Source organism: Pelodiscus sinensis, chromosome 1, assembly GCF_052426305.1.
Source record: "Pelodiscus sinensis isolate ZL-2025 chromosome 1, ASM5242630v1, whole genome shotgun sequence".
Classification (NCBI taxonomy): domain Eukaryota; kingdom Metazoa; phylum Chordata; order Testudines; family Trionychidae; genus Pelodiscus; species Pelodiscus sinensis.
The window spans coordinates 306311210-306331628 of NC_143052.1; the positions used below are offsets into that span (position 1 = coordinate 306311210).

Genomic DNA, 20419 nt, shown 5'->3' on the forward strand with positions numbered 1-20419 from the left:
CATAATTAGAATTAATTATTTTTATTATGGCAATGGGTAGGAGCCCTAGTGGTAGACCAAGACCCCAAAATGCTAGGCACTATACAAACACAGAACAAAAAAGATAGTCACTGGTCCAAAAAGATTACAATCTAAGTACAAGCAGTCTTAGCACTGCTCTTGTGAAGCAAAGAGGAGCAATCTTTACCAATCAGAATGTAGTAGGTTTCTTGAAGAAATACACTGTATTAAGAAAGACCAAATTCTTCACTTGAGCAAATAAAAAAAATGTTTAGAAAAGAAATCTAGGAAGGGAACATATTTAGGAAATCCAGGTAGGGGAAATCTAGGTAACGGGATATATTTTAAGCAAACATTATGGTTTTGAGCTACAGTTCCAAGATTTATAGTTCAAGTTCTCAAAGCCTTGAGAAGAGATACTAATTATCTCTTTATCAGAGTATATTCCAACTTCAGTCATACCCAGTGAAGATTGCGGGGAAAGACCACAGTGAATGATAACAGGATATATATTTTTAATCCATTTTAATGGTGTTAACATTTGAGCTCTACATTTTTACTGACCTAAAAATAAAAATCCAAATCACTGTTTAGCAACCATCTAGTGCATTATTGACAACAGCTTATTTTTAGTGAACTTAAGGAGACAGGAAGAAAAGGAAACGGTACATCTTTTGATGTCTGTGGCTCCAAAATAAAAGAGTTATAGGCTTCTTAAAGAATAATTTAATCTAATCAATCTGATCTAACTGGTACAACATCATTGCAATTAAAGTGTAGATATGCAAAGTAATAAAATAAAAAAATCAATGAAAAAATGTGTACAACTGGCCAACAGGATTAATTGCTTGAGTGGCAGGAGGGGCTTATGCAACCATGGGGCCTGACTCTCCATTGCATGGCACTCTGCTACCAAACAGATTGGTTGTGCTTTACACTCCCTTAGTACAGGTGCAAATGACTAGACAAAATACAAGGCAGTAGCAAAGCGAGATCAAGTTGTTTAAATATAGTGTGGTAAGGGCACTTCTATTAATTCAAAGTATATGTACTTGAGTCACACTGTCCAGCTAAAAGTAACTGAAACACTAAAGAGAGAGAGAGAGAGAGAATAGTTTACAATCTGTAAGAATGAAAATAAGAGCATTCTAGACAAAAAGTTAACTCCTTAAAATAAGTAAAATCAGGGCTGGCCTTACCATGAGGCGAACTGAGGCGGCCGCCTCAGGTGCCAGACTGTGCGGGGGCACCACTAGAACCCAGAATGTAGAAAATTGTGTCTGCTGCTGGTGCAAATGTATTCTCTCTGCTCTAGATGCACAGAGATGGTGGAGTGCCATGAGAGGAGTAGAACAGGAAAAAGGCAGAATTGAAACCTTTCAAAGTTTTGGCCCAAGCGTGGGGGCATCATTTGAGCTCCCCGCCTCAGGTGCCAAAATGTTGTGAGCCGGCCCTGAGTAAAATCCCCTTAAAAATAAATTAGTGTAGATTTTTACCAACAGGCAAATAAAAATCAATGCTTTTTAGGCTAGAAATGTTCTGTTATCAAAGCTGAACTGTGGGAGGGAAAATGTCTGAAATGTTTAAACTAAGGATAAAGACAGGATTACCAGATCCCGATCATGTAATCAAAAAGATACACCCAAATACCCAACACACACACCATCACTTCTGAAAGGGACCCTGCATTTTTGCAGTGCCATCACAAAAACTAAGTTGATTTTCCATTCATCTTAACTGTGTGTAGTCTCCGACAATTCCTGACTATGAAAACAGGTATCAGGTTCCATTCGGCATAGTTAACTTTTCTTTGGCAAATTGTCTAGTCCATTTAGTGAAAAAGAAATACATTTGGCTACTCAAAGTGTTCTGTCATCCTCCATATAAACATTCTAAATAAAAAATCATTCACCAAGCAGTTAGGACTTATTTTTCTGAAGTTACAACTTATGCTGAAGAGCTACAACATAATGACTTATTATGACCTATATCAACTATTTTATTGGTCTAACTAAAGCCTTTGACTCAGTAAATCGCCATGCCCTTTGGACTGTAATTTTGAATACTGGATGTCCTGATGAATACATCAATGTCCTAAAGTTGCTTCATGACAACATGAAAGCGACTGTTCTGAATAGCACTGGCTCCCACAGTGAACCTTTCAAAGTATAAGCAGGAGTCAAACAGAGCTGTATCATCACCTCAACCATGTTCTCAGTCTTTATTGCTGTCATTTTCCAATTACTTGCTGGGAAGCTCCCAGCTGGCATTGAAATCATCTACAAAATGGATGGAAAGCTGTTTAGGATTAGGAAGCTGAAAGCTAAGAATAAGATTTCCACCACATCTATCGTGGAACTTCAGTATGCTGATGACAAAGCAGTTTTTGCCCACTCTAAGAAAGTGCTTCAAGCTATCTTGAATGTGGCTGCTAATGCTTATGCATGTCTTAATCTCACCCTCAACATCAAGAAGACCAAAGTGCTCTACCAACCCTCTCCAAATAAGGTACCATGCCCCATCTATTAAAATCAAAAGAGAGGCACTGCAGAATGTTGATCATTTTCTCTACAATGGAAGTTATCTTTCATCCAAGGCTGATAGTGATGTAGAAATCCAACACTGTCTGAGCTGTGCCAGTGCAGCCTTTACTCGTTTATGGCACAGAGTTTTTAAAGATCATGACATTCGAACAGACACCAAACTTCTTGTCTATCAAGCCGTCATTCTCTCAACACTATGGTCTGAGTCTGAAACTTGGACAACCTATAGACATCACTTGAAAGTCCTTAAGAGGAATCACCAATGCTGCCACTGCAAAACCTGGAAGATCAAATGAGAAGACGGGTGCACTAACATCAGTGTTCTGGAAGAGGCAAAGACCACCAATATCAAGACAATGATCATCCGTCAGCATCTTCTCTGGACTGGTCATGTTATTCAAATGCCAAACCACTGCCTCCCAAAACAGGTCCTGTTTTCTCAACTGAAAGAAGGATACCGTAACATGGGAGGACAATGGAAGTGTTACAAGAACTTGCTAAAGGATAACTTTAAGAAGTGCAACATTGATGTTGACACTTTGGAGACACTTGCCCAGCATCGTTCAAAATGGAGACAAGTCCTACGCAATGGCTCCCTGCATTTTGAATTTGCCCACTGACAAACTGAGGAGGAGAAGAGGTGCAGGAGGAAGGAGAGACTGGCTTCTAGTCATGGTTAATAGCCGCCTGCTGTACCTGCAAACATCTGTCCTCACTGTGGTTCAAACATCAACCTTATCAGCCTCCTGAGGGTTCACAATTCCCATGAAAATAATCATACATGGCAATGAGTGATCGCCCATCGTGACATTAATGCTTTGTAGCTCTTCAGCAAGCAATCCTTGTGTCACTTTTCCAAATAGCACTTAAGGCCTTGTCTACATGTTGGATCTTTATCATTGCACATTGGATCTTTATCATTGCATAATATTATGCCAGTGATCGAAAACCTCATTTGTGCATGTTCACAGAACACTCCTTCTCTCAGCAGAGTATGTCCACAGTTGATGCTCTAGCATCAACAGCAAGAGTAGCGCATTGTTAATAGCTATCCAACTGTGCAACACACCACCTTCCGCATGTAGTGGTTGTGGAAAGGCAGAGTGGATTGCAGTGCATCATTAATATAGTGGGCTCAATGTCCCATGATGCAATTTTTCCTGTCCCATCATTCTATGCCATCATTTTATGGCTTCTGACTACATTTCACATGACTTTTCAGCGGCTCTTGTTTACTATGTGCCTACCATCTCTGCCTGAAATGATGGATCCTGCCCTGCTCTCTACTTCTGTGGTCAGTGTCATGAACACAACACAGCTGATCACACAATATATCTTGAGCTCTCAATCTGAACAGGAATCTATGATGCCTGACTTATGAGGTGCTATGGAAAGAAACGACCTCAGATTACTTTTGGCATTTATGGAGAAACTGTGTATAATGAACTGTGGCTTTTGGGCTCAGGAAACAAACAGGTCAGGGATGACAAGAAGTGATTGCAGAACTTTCAGAGGCAGAAAACCACCTTCCTGGAACTGTGTATGGAGCTTGCCCCAGCACAGCAACACAAGGACACTAAAATCAGAGCTGCCTTCTTGGTAGAGTAGCACATGGTGATCACTGTATGGAAGCTGGTGACTTCAGACTGCTACTTGTTAGTAACAAATCAGTTTGGAGTTGGGAAGTGACTGTTGGGGTTGCATTAATACAAGTGTGCAGAGTCGTTAATTGCACTTTCAACAAAGAAGTGTAACTCTTGCAAATGTGTATGAAATTGTGGATAGCTTTGCAGCAATGAGATTCCTTAAATGCAACGGGGCATTAAGATGGCACACATATCCCAGTTTTGGGCCTGGATCACCTCATGACAGAGTACATCAGGGGGTTCTCAAACTTTGTAATACCACAACCCCCTAAAATTCTAAATGAATTTGTGTGACCCTCCCACCCTCATTACTCCACAAGTAAAGGGGGAGTTGGGGGCAGCAAGGCTGGCCGGGGGAGATCAAGCGGGGGAACCAGCCAGAGGGAACCAGGGCTGGCGAGGGAAGGGGGGTTGGGTGCAGTGGGACTGGCCGGGGGACTTCAGGAGGAGGAGGGGAGAACTGGCTGCCAGAAGCAGGGCTGGCGGGGGCAGTGGGGCTGGCCAGGGAAGATCGGGAGGAGAAGTGAGGGAGAACCAGCCAGCCGGGAGGGAGTCGGGGGAAGCACGAATCAGCTGGCAGGGAGCGGGACTGACCCGGGCACGTGCAGATCCCAGGGTGCTGCCCGTCCCACGCACAGTCCCGGCAAAGCACGAGTGAGTTTGGCTGTGGCTCCACCATGCGCTTGACCAGCACTCAGGAGCATGTAGAGGGCTTCCCCCTCTCCCCGAGGCATCGCACACGACCAGAGGCTCTCAGTGGTGATCCCCCTTCTGTTCTGAAATTTGATTTGTCCTTTTCATATGTGTTCATTTTTTTGATTGTATCCTTTGGTATATATGGGTGTGCCAATTTTCTTCCACTATTTGATCTGAGGAAGTGGGTCTGGCCCACCAAAGCTCATCACCTAATAAACCATCTTGTTAGTCTTTAAAGTGCTACATAGTCCTGTTTTTTGTTTCAGCTACACCAGACTAACACGGCTACTTTTCTATCACTATTCAACAATAGGCTGAGCAGATGCAGAATGAGCAGATGCCTATTGTTGAATATGCAGTTATGGTGGATGAGGAAAATATTCCTATAATCATAACAGCCTGCTGTGTGCTACATAATATATGAGATGCTGAAGATTAAATGTTTCCTCCAGCGTGGAAAGTGAAGGCAGATCACCTAGCAGCTGATTCTGAACAGCTAGACATCAAGGCTATTGAAGGGCACAACAGGGAGCTATTAGAATCAGGGAGACTTTGGGGCACAATTTTGACAATGAACTCTAGTAATGTATCTTTCTATAAAGTATTCTGCCAAGCTTTGTTAACTTGCTGCCTTCCATGAAGATTTCGATGATTGCTTCCTGCAATTTTTTGTCTGAAAACGTACCATTTGCCACTATTAATTCCAGCAGCAACTACCATGCGTAGGAGACACATAAAAACTGATTTTTTTTCAGATAGTTTTTTTTATTAAATACCAATCACAACACACAGAAAATGCTAAGTGAAAAGGGAGATAACAATGAAGAGCAATCTCTTGATGGTGTCTCTCATAGCTGTGTATAACTCCAGCTATCATTTCGGCAGCTGTCCAAAAGGATGGAGTGAATCTCTCATTACCACAAGAGAATGAGAATATGCAAGGAATGTGTGAGAGGAGTTTGGGGACGGGGTGCATGACAAGCAGGTCTGGAAGAGCTGCAGAGAGGAAGGGGGGAGGAAACAGACATGTATTCTGCCTGTACCATGATTAAGTACTTCAACATCTCCAATTTCTCCATGCTTTTATCATCTGCTCCTGGCCTTCTAAAATACAATTGTAGCTGTCCTTCCTCTCCTGACTATCTATTTTAAATTTTTCATTAACTGACCCTCTCCACACCAAGTCCACAGGATTGGAGCACCTCCTGAAACATATCATCCTTGCTCCTCTTTTGTCGTGTCTTTATCTGGCAGAGAGCTCCACAGTGTGCAGGGCATTCCCCTGAAGGCTCCATCTGCAGAAGCACAAGAAACAATAAACAGAAGGATGACTGTTAGTGCACTCACAGCAATGAATAATAATAGTAAAATATGCCTCTTTCTTACTGTCCCTTGGAAAGCACAAATCTCAGCAAACGCTACACTTGGTGAGTTTGGCCGGGAGTGGAGGAAGACCTCAAGATGGGGAAAAAGTGTGGAGTTTTTTTTAAACAGGATCACTGCAAGCAAAAAGGACAAAATTGTAAATTCTGCCACTATTTTCCACAGGCAGGTGTCCTTGAAGTCAATATCTCACTTTTGAGGATAAGCAAAGGATGCAAAGATGCATCTCATGCATATGTGTAAATTCAGACTGGGTCCCTATGCTGCTTGCTTTGGTGCCACTTTGGGTCCTGCTTAAGTGATTGCCAACTGGTGTAGGAAAGTTTTCTACAATGGGTAAGGAACAAAGCAGTTTGGCTAAGGAACCTTCAGCAGAAGATTGGCAAGTACATCCAGAAAAGATTCCTAGAAAGTTCTGTGGAGGCTTTCCATGAAATCTGGTTGAGCATTCACACGGTGTTCCATCCCATTGTGTAGCTGCATAGGGGAATGTGATGCATATGCCAACACAGCTAGTCTTGTACATTTCTATCCCTCAACTCACTTGTAGTATAACCAAGCAAAGGACAGGTCTACCTCATCAAACCAAGTAGCATCAACTCAAAAAGACTACTTACCAGAGCTTCCCGTTCCTGCATCATGCATGCCAGAGATGGAGTATTGGGACTGGCTCAAACCCTCCGGGTCGAGAAGAGGTCCTGGCTCAATTTATTACTGGACAACTCTGTCGCCTGTGTCATCTTGTCCCCCAGATTCACTTCCTTATTCATCACTTTGTGCCTGGGGTTGAGTCTGCTGCCCACTGTCTTCAGCACCCCTGATGTATATATGGGACTCTTGGCAGTGGAAGTGGGGTTTCCACCAAGGCAGGTGTCCCATTCCTTATAGAACTGGCAGGTCTTTGATGCAGTACTGGTGCTATGGTTTGACTCACTTGCCTTCTGGTATGTCTGTCTCAGGTCCTTTATCTTTGCACGGCATTGACGCGTGTCCCGTTCATAGCCCTTATCCAATATGCTACAAAAAATTAGACCATAAGTACTCAAGTTCCTACAGCTAGAGCAGAGCGGGGACTGCACAGCCTCCTCTCTGCACAGAGTGAGCAGATCCAACAACTCAGGTGAGCTCCAAGCGAGTGTTAGGTGCATGGAGCAGCCATGGTCAGCTGGGAAGATGTGATGTAGGCTCTCCACACTAAGCAAACAGGAAGTGGAATTTCAAACAATTTCCAGTCTATGAAAAGGGAAGGCGTGGATGCCTGTGTACTTGGGAGTAGGGTAGTGGAGTTCACAATGCTGACTAGAACGGTCAGGATGGGCATTGTGGGACACCTCCTGAAGGTTATTTACTGCAACATAACCAAGCACAGTGTCTACAATGATACTTTTCTATCTAACTTTGCTACAAAAAGCTCCAGGCACCTCACCAAAGTGATTTTATTTTGTTTGCAGAGGAAGAGAGTTTTGTAAGCAGAAGTAGCACTGTGGTGTGTAAACCTCTGCTGTTTTTGTCCATGAGAGCTGACTTCTGTGAATAAAACTCTATATTGTAGAGAAAGCCTAATGCTGCCCTTGCACCAATGGAAAGCCTTGTCCACACATAAAAGTAGCACCATTTTAAATCTAGGTGTAGACAAGGATTAAATCAGAAGTACCACCACTGAGGCTATTGATATTATATAATAGAGTAAAACTCCCATAAGTGATCAGAATAGGAGTCTTTTCATTGGATTCTGCAGAATCAGAATTGCACCCCAAATTATTCTACTTTCTTCTGCTTTCTCATGAAGCAGATTAAAGGAATTCATTTACATGAACATTTTAGGAAACTTTATAATCCATCCCTGGGCAATCCTACAGTCAGATAAAATGGCATATTGTGATAAAGTTGTCTTCCATTCTATGCAAGTGAATTCCCAGACTAAGGCACAAGTGAAATTCCAGTAACTGCTGTAGCTTTATTGACCAAAACCCTGCATTAAATTTCCCATCATGATCAGAGTTTCAATGCAAGCACGTTCACTTATTAATGTCCGTGCAGGTTTATTTTTCAGGAAACAGAATTCTTACCTCTCCTCCACTGGGCCCTGCAAGCCCCACGAAATAAAAGAATTGTATAAGGGCACATAAGGAAATCCCGCTGCCTAAATCAAACGATCAAGAGCAGAGGGGGGCACTGATGATGCGAGCGCCAGTGTCAGAGCGTGTGTGTGTGCTCATAATATGTGCAGCGGTGAGGCTATTCCACACCCACCCGAACCCGCAGCGCTGTGGCCCGCTCGTAGCTCTGCAGCAAGCCCTCGCACCAGTCCCCTGCCCAGCCACACAGCGTAAGAGCAACGCAAAGCGCCCCGCGGGGGAGGGCATTACAAGCAAAGCGCGAAACCGCTGCTCCGGGCAGAACTGTGGCTTCACCCTGCTGGCCCCCCCCCCCCCACGAAAGGGGAGCGGGCCGTGCCCCGCTGCCGGCGTGGGGGGAGAGGAAGAGGCTGGTTGCCGCCGCTAATGCGTCTCATTACATTTGCAGCCGCTATACGACAGCTTGACAGCTCGCGTCAGGCAGCAGAATGTCAACGGGGGGAGCCCATCGGCTAAGAGGAGAACAAGGCAGCTGCTGCTGCGGCCCCAGTGGGGGGGAGGGGAAGCGAGAGGGGTGATGTTGTCCCTACCCCCCACCCCACCCCACCCCACCCCGTTGGCCAGACCTGGTCCCCAGGCTGCGGAGCATCCCCCCGGCCCCTCCTCCCTTACCAGTCGAGGAATGGATCCTCGCCTTCCTCTGCAGCGACATCCTCAGCGCCTTGCCCAGGCCAGCCCGGCTCGGCATGCTGCCGGCGGGCGCGCACAGCGGCGCGAGCGCAGCGCGGGGGACACGCGCCGCCGGGCGGGGGCGAAGCCCACAGGCCCGGGCGAAGGCGGCGGCCGGGGCGAGACGCGCGCCGCGCTGCTGCTCCCGCCACCGCTGGCCTCGCTGCAGGGGAGGGGAGCTCGGGCCCGGGCTCAGCTCGGCTCCCTGCTGTGGGCTGTGAGGGCGGGGGGAGCTGAGCCGGAGACGCGAGGCGCAGGGCGAGAGCTGCCTTTGCATTGCGGCCGGGGGGCGCTTTCTGCCCAGTGGCTGGAGGTAGCAAGGGCTCTAGGGAGGGCCCCAGTTACCTCCATTTGTGGGCCCGATCCTGCCCCGCTGCGCTTCAGTGGGGACAAGACCAGCCCCGCAACTTGGTTACCAGGCTCTTGTCCACACACAGTGTGGCTGGCCTTTCCAGAAGGCACTGGCAACCTCCAATCAGTCCCCTGGGACAGCCAGCCTGGAGAGGCCTACTCTTAGCTGTCAAATAATCCTAGTAAGTGCCTGGGTGCACCTCCCCTCTGGGCTGGGCATGACTCACTCTGCTAATGCAACAAAGCCATTTGTCCCCTTTTTAAAGGGTTATTTTTTCTAAATATAAGCACTGCATTATCCTAACCCAATGCACACCATACTGTTCACCAAGGTCAGGCACTAAGGGCTGCTTCCAGCAAAACATCCTGCCCAAGGCATCAAGAGCTTTGTGGAAAAATCGAAGGCAGGATATGGAGCCAAATCTTTACTACCTACGTTATTGCTATTAATAAAAATAACATATAGCACCTGTCACACAAGCTTTGTAAAAACACTGTGCTCATTACCATAGCAGAAGCAGCTAATGCTTCACAGCAATACAGGGAGGCACTTTTACATTATTGGTCCATTTCATAGATTGTACACAGGAATCTGACTTTCTGCTGTCTTGCACCTCATCTAGCCATTTGTGCTTGAACAAAGTACTACTGTAATAATCTCATGTCCCCTTACAATTTAATTTGCACAATGTTCAATTCAATGAAGGATTATTTCCACATAGACATAAGTTATTGGTCCTAGATTGTTCAGGAAAGTCTGTAGCAAAGCCAAGCTCAGAACCCAGACTCCTAAGTCTGTGCTTCAGTCATTAGAACATCCTTCTCCTTAGCAGCAAGTTGCACACCGCCTCCCCATTTTTAAACAGGGTTTATCCAAAATATGTAGTTCTTACATAGATTAACCACCAAATAAATGGTGATAAATAAAAAATAAGAAAATATTAATCCTGATACTACTTACCATTATAGTACATTTTGTTTCTTCAGTATATTGTGTGAATGTTTACAGGAGTGATATATAGGTACCTAAGATAAACACAGCCAGAAAGAAAATGAAAAACAGCAATAAATCAGACAGGCACACCAATCTTTACACATGCTAGACTTGATCAGCATAAGCTAGAAATGGTTGTTACACATAGGCACTGGAACTAGGGGTGAGAGTGATGCTGAAATGGTTTCCATTATATACAGGATTTACTGTCTGGTTCAATGGCTTGCAAAATCCCTAATATAAAAATTGTTCCAGCATCCCTATTTCTCTCTCACAGAACCTGCCTTGCCTGGTATGTGAGGTTTTTACAAGGGTCATATACCCTGCAAGTTCTGATAACCTTGCTTTAAAAGAAAGGAAAATATGTTTTAGGTAAGAAGACATGATGTTTGAGGGAGACCTCCTGCATAACCATTAGGATTCATGTGAGTACCTGAGCATCCCTGAAGAATCAAATGCAATCTTGTCCTTTAAGCAGCTGATGTGTCGCAATGGAGATGGTGTTACTAGGTGGTTAGAAGACAAGGGATTCAGGAGAATTGGATTCTTTTTGAATTGGCTAGGAAACTAAATCTGTCCCTCAATTTTCTCTTCTGTATTATGGAGATAATGCGAGATTCACAACAGGCTATCGAGTAAGTTCATTAATGTTTGTAAGTCACTCGGAGCTCCTGAGATGCAAGGTGCCAGGGAAGTGAAATGAGTTCTATTGGCTTCATAGGTTTAATGCAGCTGGAAAAACAAACTTTTAGTCCAATACTTCTGGTATAAATTCTTAGCCTCTGAGAAGCATTTACTTTTGTTGAATTTAACACTCTTGAGAATGGACAGCCTGAGCTTTCAGGAGAATTAAGTCATATGATTATCCCCAGAACACATAGAATGAGCAGTGGCAGTGCAAGGTTCCCCACATGACCCCATCCAGGATCCTTAGCCCTGACCTGGAGGAACTGTTTTAAAGAAGTAAGAGTGCAGTTCACTCTCATTGCCCTCTCTTTTGGCTTTCTGCAGATGGTGTCAATTTTTCTCCTTTGAGGCAGGCATTTCTACATCCACTAGAAACTATGAGGACACAAAACCATTTTACATAGGCCTCCTGATAGCTAGATTATGGATTTAAAATTGGGTCATTTAGAATTTAAGATGGAGGGTAGGAAAAGTGTTTTTCTGCCGTTCCCAGTCCCTAAATTGTAATATTTCCACTACAGTTATATTCTGAAAAGCAAAAAGGAAAATGGTACCAATGGGTTCCATGTTGATTTTGTTTCAATTAAAAAAATGTCCTGTATTTATGATTAAAAGCATCACCTTCAAAACCACTAGCCTTGCAAGTTGATCTCAAAATTGGAGAATAAAGTTGGATTGTTTCCTTTTTCTATACCATCACAAGCAGGAAAAATTGTATTCTTAGTGCCACCTGTATAACTCTATTGTCTTCAAATTATGCCCTCAATAACATCAATGCAATCCCAGGGCCTTCAGCTAATTTGCACAGGTGAGTACTGCTCTGAACATAGTGAGCAATTCTTTTGCTAGTACCCAAAGAGGAATATACAGTACAGCCTCAGAGCTACAAACATCAAAGTTATGAACTGACCAATCAAACACATACTTCAGAACAGGAAGTACACAATCAGGCTGAAGCAGAAACATACCAGAAAATAAACAAAAAACAAATGCAGTACAATACAGTATTAAATGTACACTACTAAAAAACAAAGGAAAGCAGAATTTTTCTTCTTCATAGTACAATGTTCAGTTATAAACTTTTGAAAGAACAATCAGAATGTTTTGTTCAAAGTTATGAACATTTCAGAGTAACAAACAACCTCCATTCTGGAGGTGCTCATAATTCTGATATTCTGCTGTAAACCAACTCCTTCATCTTGGCTCTTCAGGACTAACAGGAGAAAGGAGATGACTGTTTCTGCTTCCTTAACTGCTAACTTTATTTTAAAAATATGATCTCCTTTTTAGGTTTCTTGTGTATGACTTCAATGCTGTAAATGTCTGGGGACTAATTTTAATACAAAACCAAACACAATGTAGTGTCAGAAGGTGTGAGAGTATGGCAGGATAACAATAGTTTCTGCATTGCTGTTGTTTTTTAAAAGGGTAGATTTTCAACTGGACTTTTTGATCTCAGCACGTCTCCATTTACTGGAGCACTCATCTCCAAAAGAGACCAGAAGTCTGAAGCTGAGTACAATCTCTCTTTGAGGTAATTGCAATTTAATATCTGTGCATCATGGCTTACTTTGCAGAAACAATAGGAAATATTTATATATAAACAGTAATAAAATCAATGAACTTTGTTCTCTTAAAAAGAAAGGAACAGTCTTCATTAGAGCTGGGATTAAGTCCCAGAATTTAGATTCAATTTCAAACATTCCCCAGCATGAGAGAGGGGAATTTAAATCTAAAGTTTTGTTTTATTTAATAAAAATAAGGCCCAATCATAAAATTCAGATACAGATCTGGATTTCAAATGCCCAGAAATTCAGGCAATGTTCAGATTAGGAGTGCTCAAAAAGCACAAGTGCTCCATCCTTCATGTGGTGAATTTGACAACAGTGTTGAAGTTGGGTTCTAGTGATTCTCTTGCATAATGATGTAATTTACAGGTTTCAGAGATGTAGCTCTTCTAGTCTGTTTCAGTAAAAACAATAAGGAGTCCAGTGGCATCTTAAAGATTAATATATTGATTAGGGCATAAGCTTTCATGAATTGCAGCTCACTTGGTTGTGCATCTTACAAAGTATGCTGCGACTCAAAAAAGCTTATACCCTAATAAACTTTAGGGGGTAGCTGAGTTAGTCTGTACAGGATGAATTTCAAAAAAACAATAAATGGTCTGGTAGCACTTTATAGACTAACAAAACATCTATATGTTTTGTTAGTCTATAAAGTGCTACCAGACCATTTGTTGTTTTTTTGTAATTTATCCTAATAAACTTGTTAGTCTTTAAGGTGCTATCGGACTCCTTGTTGTTTTTGAAGTAGCTGATAGCATTCTACGCTCTCAACTTTCAGCACCTCAATTCACTTTTATAACATGGAATTGTACAACGAGAACACTACTGCAGCATTGCTGAAATGGTTTCAAAATTCTGACCTCTATATAAGACTATTCACTTCAATGAGGAGTCATGGTCAGAAAGGAAAAGCAGTAGTCATGTCTCTTCAAAGAGAACAAACTAGTTTCCTCTTGCATTACTACATTTAATGAAGGCATGACAGTGAGGAATTGAACCAAATATCAGTACTGCAACTATTTATTTACACTGGTTGAAAATCAGCCCCATGCAAAGGGCCTCAGCCACAGACTGGATGGGAAGTTCAGTGTATAGGTCTCTGCTTGGGACGGATTTCAGATGAGTTACAGAGTGTTGTGAATCTGAAGACTCATTCCCATGTTGATTAGTTAGGAACTACATTAGAAGGGAAGGGGAGCTCTAACACCTTATTTTGCTTTTTATCATGATAAAATAGGTAGCAGGTTACCTGAAAATAAAAGAAATGTATCAGTCTCTTATACAGTATCATATCTATGTCATTCTGCTGATAAAATACATTGTGTATTACAGAATCATGAGCCATGACAATGTTAATCTCTGAGGCCTGTCATAATGATTCCATAATATTAATTATGTATTACAAAAACATTAAGAGAGTATTTTCTTCTTACACTGTATTCACTTTTCTTATATTTATAGCAAAATCCTTTCAAATAGAGAAATCAGTATACAATGTGTGGTCTGTTTGCTGTATTTCAATGTAATAAATACTGCAAGAGGAGGAAGGATGGACTTGTGATCAAGGCACAAGACCAGGAGTCAGAACCTTAGTTTTATTTTTGGCTGTTACAGATGTTCTTTGTGATCATGAGCAATTTACTTAAGCCAACATTTTCAAACCAGGAACCTCAATATACTTAAGTCAACATTTTCAAACTAGGCATTTTCAAACTAGGCACCTTCAGTTTAGTCCCCTTGTCAATAGCCTGATTCTGAATGGTTCTTAAACCATACAACTTCCATTGGAGAAGCCTCACTCTTCTCAGTGATAAGAAATAGTGACTGTCAGCTGCAATTTTCAACAGAATCTACATTGTAGAGACAAATTTCACTCAGTTATACAAGAGATCAAAAACAGCATGCTGTAAAGCAGGGATACTCAACACGCGGCCCGCAACTGGTTTATTTGTGGCCTGTGGTGCAGTTTGGGTTTACGGAGGGCTCAACACATGGCCCACGGGTGGGATCCTTTGAACATGCCTCCACTGGGAACATGCTCCATAATGGCAAGGTGTCTCCCAGATGGGGTGAGCACTGAAAGACGCAAGTGGATGGGCTGGCTGAAACAGATGGGTACAGGGTTCGGTGTTTGTAGGCCCCAGAGAGGGGGTGCCAGGAGTGCCAGGGCATTGTGGGAAGTGCTTTGTATTCATGCCTGTCAGTGTGAAAGAAGATATTTTCATATATATGCAACCACACTTAAGTTGCAGTCCTCAGCATGTGCTGTGAGTATCATTGTGGCCCCCAGGGCTTCCAAAGTTGAGTAGCCCTGCTGTAAAGGATATGTTGGAGTAAACGGGAGGTACCTATCAAATCATTTTATCACCCACCAAAAAGTTAGCATTTGCTAGTTGCAACATTCTAGAGAAAACAACCTAAAGATTGTTTATTGGGGGTATATTTTGTTAAACAAATACAGGCAGTCCCCGGGTTACGTACAAGATAGGGACTGTAGGTTTGTTCTTAAGTTGAATCTGTATGTAAGTCGGAACTGGCGTCCAGATTCAGACACAGCTGAAACTGACCGCCAGTTCTGACTTACATACAGAATCAACTTAAGAACCCCAGGCGTCCCCAAGTCAGCTGCTGCTGAAACTGATCAGCAGCTGATTCCAGGAAGCCCGGGGCAGAGCAACTCTGCCTGGGGCTTCCTGTAGTCAGCGCTGGTCAGTTTCAGCAGAAGCTGACTTGGGGACGCCTGGGGCAGAGCAGCTGGGGTGCTGCTGGGTTGCTCCAGTAGCGCCGCTCCTCGGTGCTACTGGACCAACCCAGCAGCACCCCATCTGCTCTGCCCCAGGCGTCCTGATTCAAAGTAGGAATAAGAGCCTCCGGAAAAGGGCGCTTTTTCCGGAGAATCGGGGCCAGTGTAGACGCTCTTTTCCGGCTTTTTTAAAAGCTGGAAAAAAGCGGCGGACATTTTTATTTAAATGCCGCGGGGGATATTTAAATCCCCCGCGCATTTCCCTACTACGACTCATGAAATTTACATGCCCCTTCCGGAAAAGGGGCCAGTGTAGACGAAGCCTAACTGTGTCCAATGTAGTAAACATTGCTTTTCTGAGTGATATCAGGGTGAATGTATTATGCCCATATAGTCCATAGGTATGAAGTCACAGTCTACACTTTGAATTCATGTCAACACAGCTGTGATTCTCAGAGATGTGAAAAATCCACACCCCTGAGTGACATAGCTATGCCAGCCTAACCCCTGTATAGAAATTGACAGGTCAATTGAAGAGCACTTCTCTCCACTTAGCTACTGTCACTCAGAGAGATGTTCTTCTTACACCAACAGAAAAATAACCTCCATCGTTGTAGTCTGCATCTGTGCTACAGGGCTATATAGTACCCATAGCCTGGACGTGGTAGAAAACAGAAACATGAGTCTATAAGGAATCTACAGGTCTTCTGTATGAAAACCAAGAGAAACTACAGAACCATGGATAGTTCCACAGTGTCTATAGCCACATCCTCCTTCCCTCTGCATCCTCCACTACTAGCTGCGGACCTGATTATGCAGCCATTCAACTTGAGTGCATCCTAAGTAAAGCACAGGTGAATCTGAATCAGGATTTTGAGATTTGGTTCAGTAGTTATCTAGCATTAAGAGTACAAAGCTTTTGGAGCAAATCAATATAATGTGCACATCTGAACATTTCACAATGATGACTGTGGAAAGGGTAAAGGAGTGAAAAAGGAAGATATGGTCAGTTTTATTTGTACTTACAATCTATATATAGTTTAAAGAATAATTTAATTTTCCATTTGATTGATTTAATGTTACTTGGATAAAGAAATGGAGATGGGAGGAGAATCCAGTTGGCTAAATCCTTAAAATTTTACTCAGTCTTCACTCAGGCAATCCCTCAAAATCTTCAACAGAAACATCTGCTTGAACATGGGCAAAGTTAAAGATAACTTTAGAGGCTTCAGCTTTGGCCCACTGACTTAACTGAAGAAGCAAGTCCTTAGCACCTGGTAGTATTTACCCAATATATACCACGTGAGAGTTTTGCCTAAGTAATAAATCAGGATTTAGCCCTAACTTAGTACAAAAGAAAAGTAGTGCGGTGAGAGATACAAATCCAGAAATGCAAAAGTTAAGGCTGAACAAATGTCATTAGTCCTTGCACTAGGACTTACTCTAGGATACCATACTTGTAGTAATTTCCCCTACATAATTCAATGTAATAAAATGCTATTTTTCAAAAATATTAGATACAGGATTTCATTGTATGAATTGAGTAACACCAAAAGTTGAAGTTATTTGCTCAAGTGCAACGTTTGCCTTTGCTTATATATGCATCCATGACACGGGCACTGAAGAAAAAATGGTTTTGTAGGGGATTTTTGTTTGCTTTCTTTCTTTTCTTTTAAAGGTAACCATGATATCTTATCTGTGGATCAGTTGTCAGGGTAAGGCAGATTCCCACATTGAAATAGCAGCCCCATACAATTCCCCGAACATCCATGTCTAAGATTAAAGGGATGAGCCACCATTAATCTAGCATAGAGCTGGATTAAATTCAAAAATATCTCACAAGGCTGTAGAGGTGAAAGTAACTTAAGTTTCTTACAAGTACTGTTGTATTGCACCCCTCGGGGGAGGGGGGGGCGCCAGCGGGACAGGGATGCAATAGGACAGTACCTGTAAGAAATTTAAGTGTGGGGTGGAGTGTGGGGGTCTCAGGAGGGCAGGATCTTGAGAGTGTGAAGGGCTCAGTGCAGAGGTCTGGATGTTGGGGGAGGGTTTGCAAGAATCAGGGTTGGGAGTGTGAGGAGCTCAGGGCAGAGGGTTGATAGGTGCAGGGACTCTGGCTTGGTGGTGTGTGAGGGGTTAAGGAGTCAGGGTAGCAGGCTGACAATGTGGGGGGCTCAGAGCAGTTGGGATATGGGAGTACAGGAATCAGGGCAGAGGTTTCTGGGTATGGGAGACTGAGGGCAGGGGGCGGGTGTGTGTGTGTGTGTGTATGGGTGAGAGGGGGACAAAGGCACCATTTGGGAAAGTGGGGAGGCTGCAGCTGCGCATACCAGGATGCAGCTGTTCTTCTTCCCCTTCTCTTGATTATCAGGGAGCCAGGGGAAAGTGCACAGCTTGCATGAATGACTCCTCTGCCCCTCCCCTTGACAGCCAAGAGTGAAAGGAATGCAGCAAGCTGTGTACTTTCCCCTCACTCCCTGAGAGTCAGGGGAAGAAGAGCAGCAGCATACAGGTACATGCAGCTGCAGCCTCCCCTGCCCTGCCTAAAAGTGACTGTCGGAGGAGGCACTGGGGCAGTCCAGGCCCAGTGGGAGGTCTCCCAGCCAGCCCTTTTCACCTGCCTGGCTGCCTTTTGCTTAGCAAGAAAGCCCCAGGAGCCTGGCTGGGAGCAGCCATTCCTTCTCCTGTAGCTGAGTGCCTGAGCTGGCTAGCTTCTTTTCCGGAGCAGTGTACTGGGGCCCGCCAGCTTACTTTTACCTCTGCATGGCTGTAGAAGGTGTGTTTTGAGGGTGCTCAGCAATGTAGAATTAATGTTGCACAGGGAAAGAGATTTTATATTGAGGATCGTCATGGACAAAGGCTTAAGAGAGTAGGGGAGCAGACTAGATCTGGGAAGGGAGGAACTTAGCATAAAAATTAATAGGCTTTTTGCAGCACCTGTAATAGTAACAAATGTACCATGTCTATCTTAATCTACTGAGAACAAACACTGTGGCTGTGTCTAGACTGGCAATTTTTTCCGCAAAAGTAGCTGCTTTTGCGGAAAAACTTGCCTGCTGTCTACACTGGCTGCTTGAATTTCCGTAAGAACACTGACTTCCTACTGTCTGAAATCAGTGCTTCTTGAGGAAATACTATGCTGCTCCCATTCGAGCAAAAGCCCTCTTGCGCAAATGCTTTTGCGCAAGAGGGCCAGTGTAGACAACGCGGTATTGTTTTGTGCAAAAAAGCCCTAATCGCGAAAATGGCGATTGGAGCTTTCTTGCGCAAGACTGCGTCTAGATTGGCACGGACGCTTTTCTGCAAAAAGTGCTTTTGTGGAAAAGCATCCGTGCCAATCTAGATGCTCTTTTCCGCAAATGCTTTTAACGGAAAAACTTTTCTGTTAAAAGTATTTGCGGAAAATCATGCCAGTCTAGATGTAGCCTGTATGTTTGTTGTCAAGCCCAAGATTCTACATACTCGATAATAATAGGCCATACTAATCCCATTGTTGATACAGATATAGAAGAAAATTGTTTTGGGGCTTTTTTTTTTAAATGGTACACAAGCTTTATACCTTGCTTTTCAACCACATGACATTGTGGGCTAAAATCAGTGGAAAAGAAAGTGGTGGCATAAACTATTCAGAGAATGGGTATAGGAAGCAAAACAATCTTACTTACACTGATTTGGAACACAGTGGCTGTGTCTACATTGGCAAGATTTTGTGCAAAATCTTGCTGCCTTTCTACATTGGCCGCAAGTATTTGCGCAAGAATACTGACGTCGTAATGTACAAAATCAGTGCTTCTTGCGCAAATACTCTGACACTCCCACTCAGGGATAAGTCCTCTTGAGCAAGTGTTCTTGCGCAAGAGGCCAGTATAGACAGGTAACATCAATTTCTTGCGCAAGAAAGCCCAATGGCTAAAATGGCCATCGGAGCTTTCTTGCGCAAGAGAGCGTCTACACTGGCATGGATGCTTTTGCGCAAAAGCAAATCTTTTGCACAAAGGCACATGCCAGTATAGATGCTCTCTTGCGCAAATATTTTTAACGGAAAAACTCTTCCGTTAAAAGTATTTGCGCAAAATCATGCCAGTGTAGACGCAGCCAGTGAGTCTCATTCTGATCTCATTCAGACTCGCCTGAATCAGGAATAAGCTCAGTGAAGTCAATGGAATTATACTTGTAAACCAGTTCAACTGAGAGTTGAATCAAATCTGAGCTATTCTTGGCACAAGACCCGAGAGGCTGGTGGAACAGTGGTTTTAACTAAGTCACCTTTGTGCTCCCTGATCCTTTGGCCAGCACCCATCCTTTGTAAATTAGACCAGCCTGAAAGCTTCAGTTGTTGCAGGAGATCACATGCATCACATAATGGCTGTGTCTACACTGGGCCACTTATTCTGGAAAATCAGCCGCTTTTCCGGAATAAGCTGCAAGCTGTCTACACTGGCCCTTGAATTTCTGGAAAAGCAACGACGGTCTACTGTACAAAATCAGCCGCTATTCCGGAAAAACTATTCTGCTCCCACTTGGGCATAAGTCCTTATTCCGGAACACTGTTCCGGAAAAGAGCCAGTGTAGACAGCCCAGTAGTCTTTTCCGGAAAAAAGCCCCGATCGCAAAAATGGCGATCGGGGCTCTTTTCCAGAAAAGCGTGTCTACATTGGCCACAGACGCTTTTCCGGGAAAAGGGCTTTTCTGGAAAAGCAGCCTGCCAATGTAGACGCTCCTTTTCCGGAAAAACTGAAAACGGAATAGTATTCCATTTTAAGCAGTTCCGGAAATTCATGCCAGTGTAGACACAGCCAATGTGTTTCCCTTCATTTCAGTTCACTTATAATAGCTGGGAATACAAACTGAAGCCTGAGCAACAGAATGGAGTATGGAGAAGACTAAGGAAACAAAGTGTTATGGATTAAATGTAATAGGCTCAAATTACTCTTCTTTCACTTACTCTGATGTGAATCCATTGAAGCCCATAGAACAGCTCTGGTGTTCTTATGGTGCATT

At 43.5% G+C, this 20419-nt stretch overlaps 1 pseudogene; it reads right to left on the reverse strand.

Moving 5' to 3' along the window:
- Window positions 1-6100: 6100 nt before the first annotated feature.
- Window positions 6101-9426, reverse strand: LOC149525798 (uncharacterized; annotated as a pseudogene).
- Between the last annotated feature and the right edge of the window lie 10993 nt (window positions 9427-20419).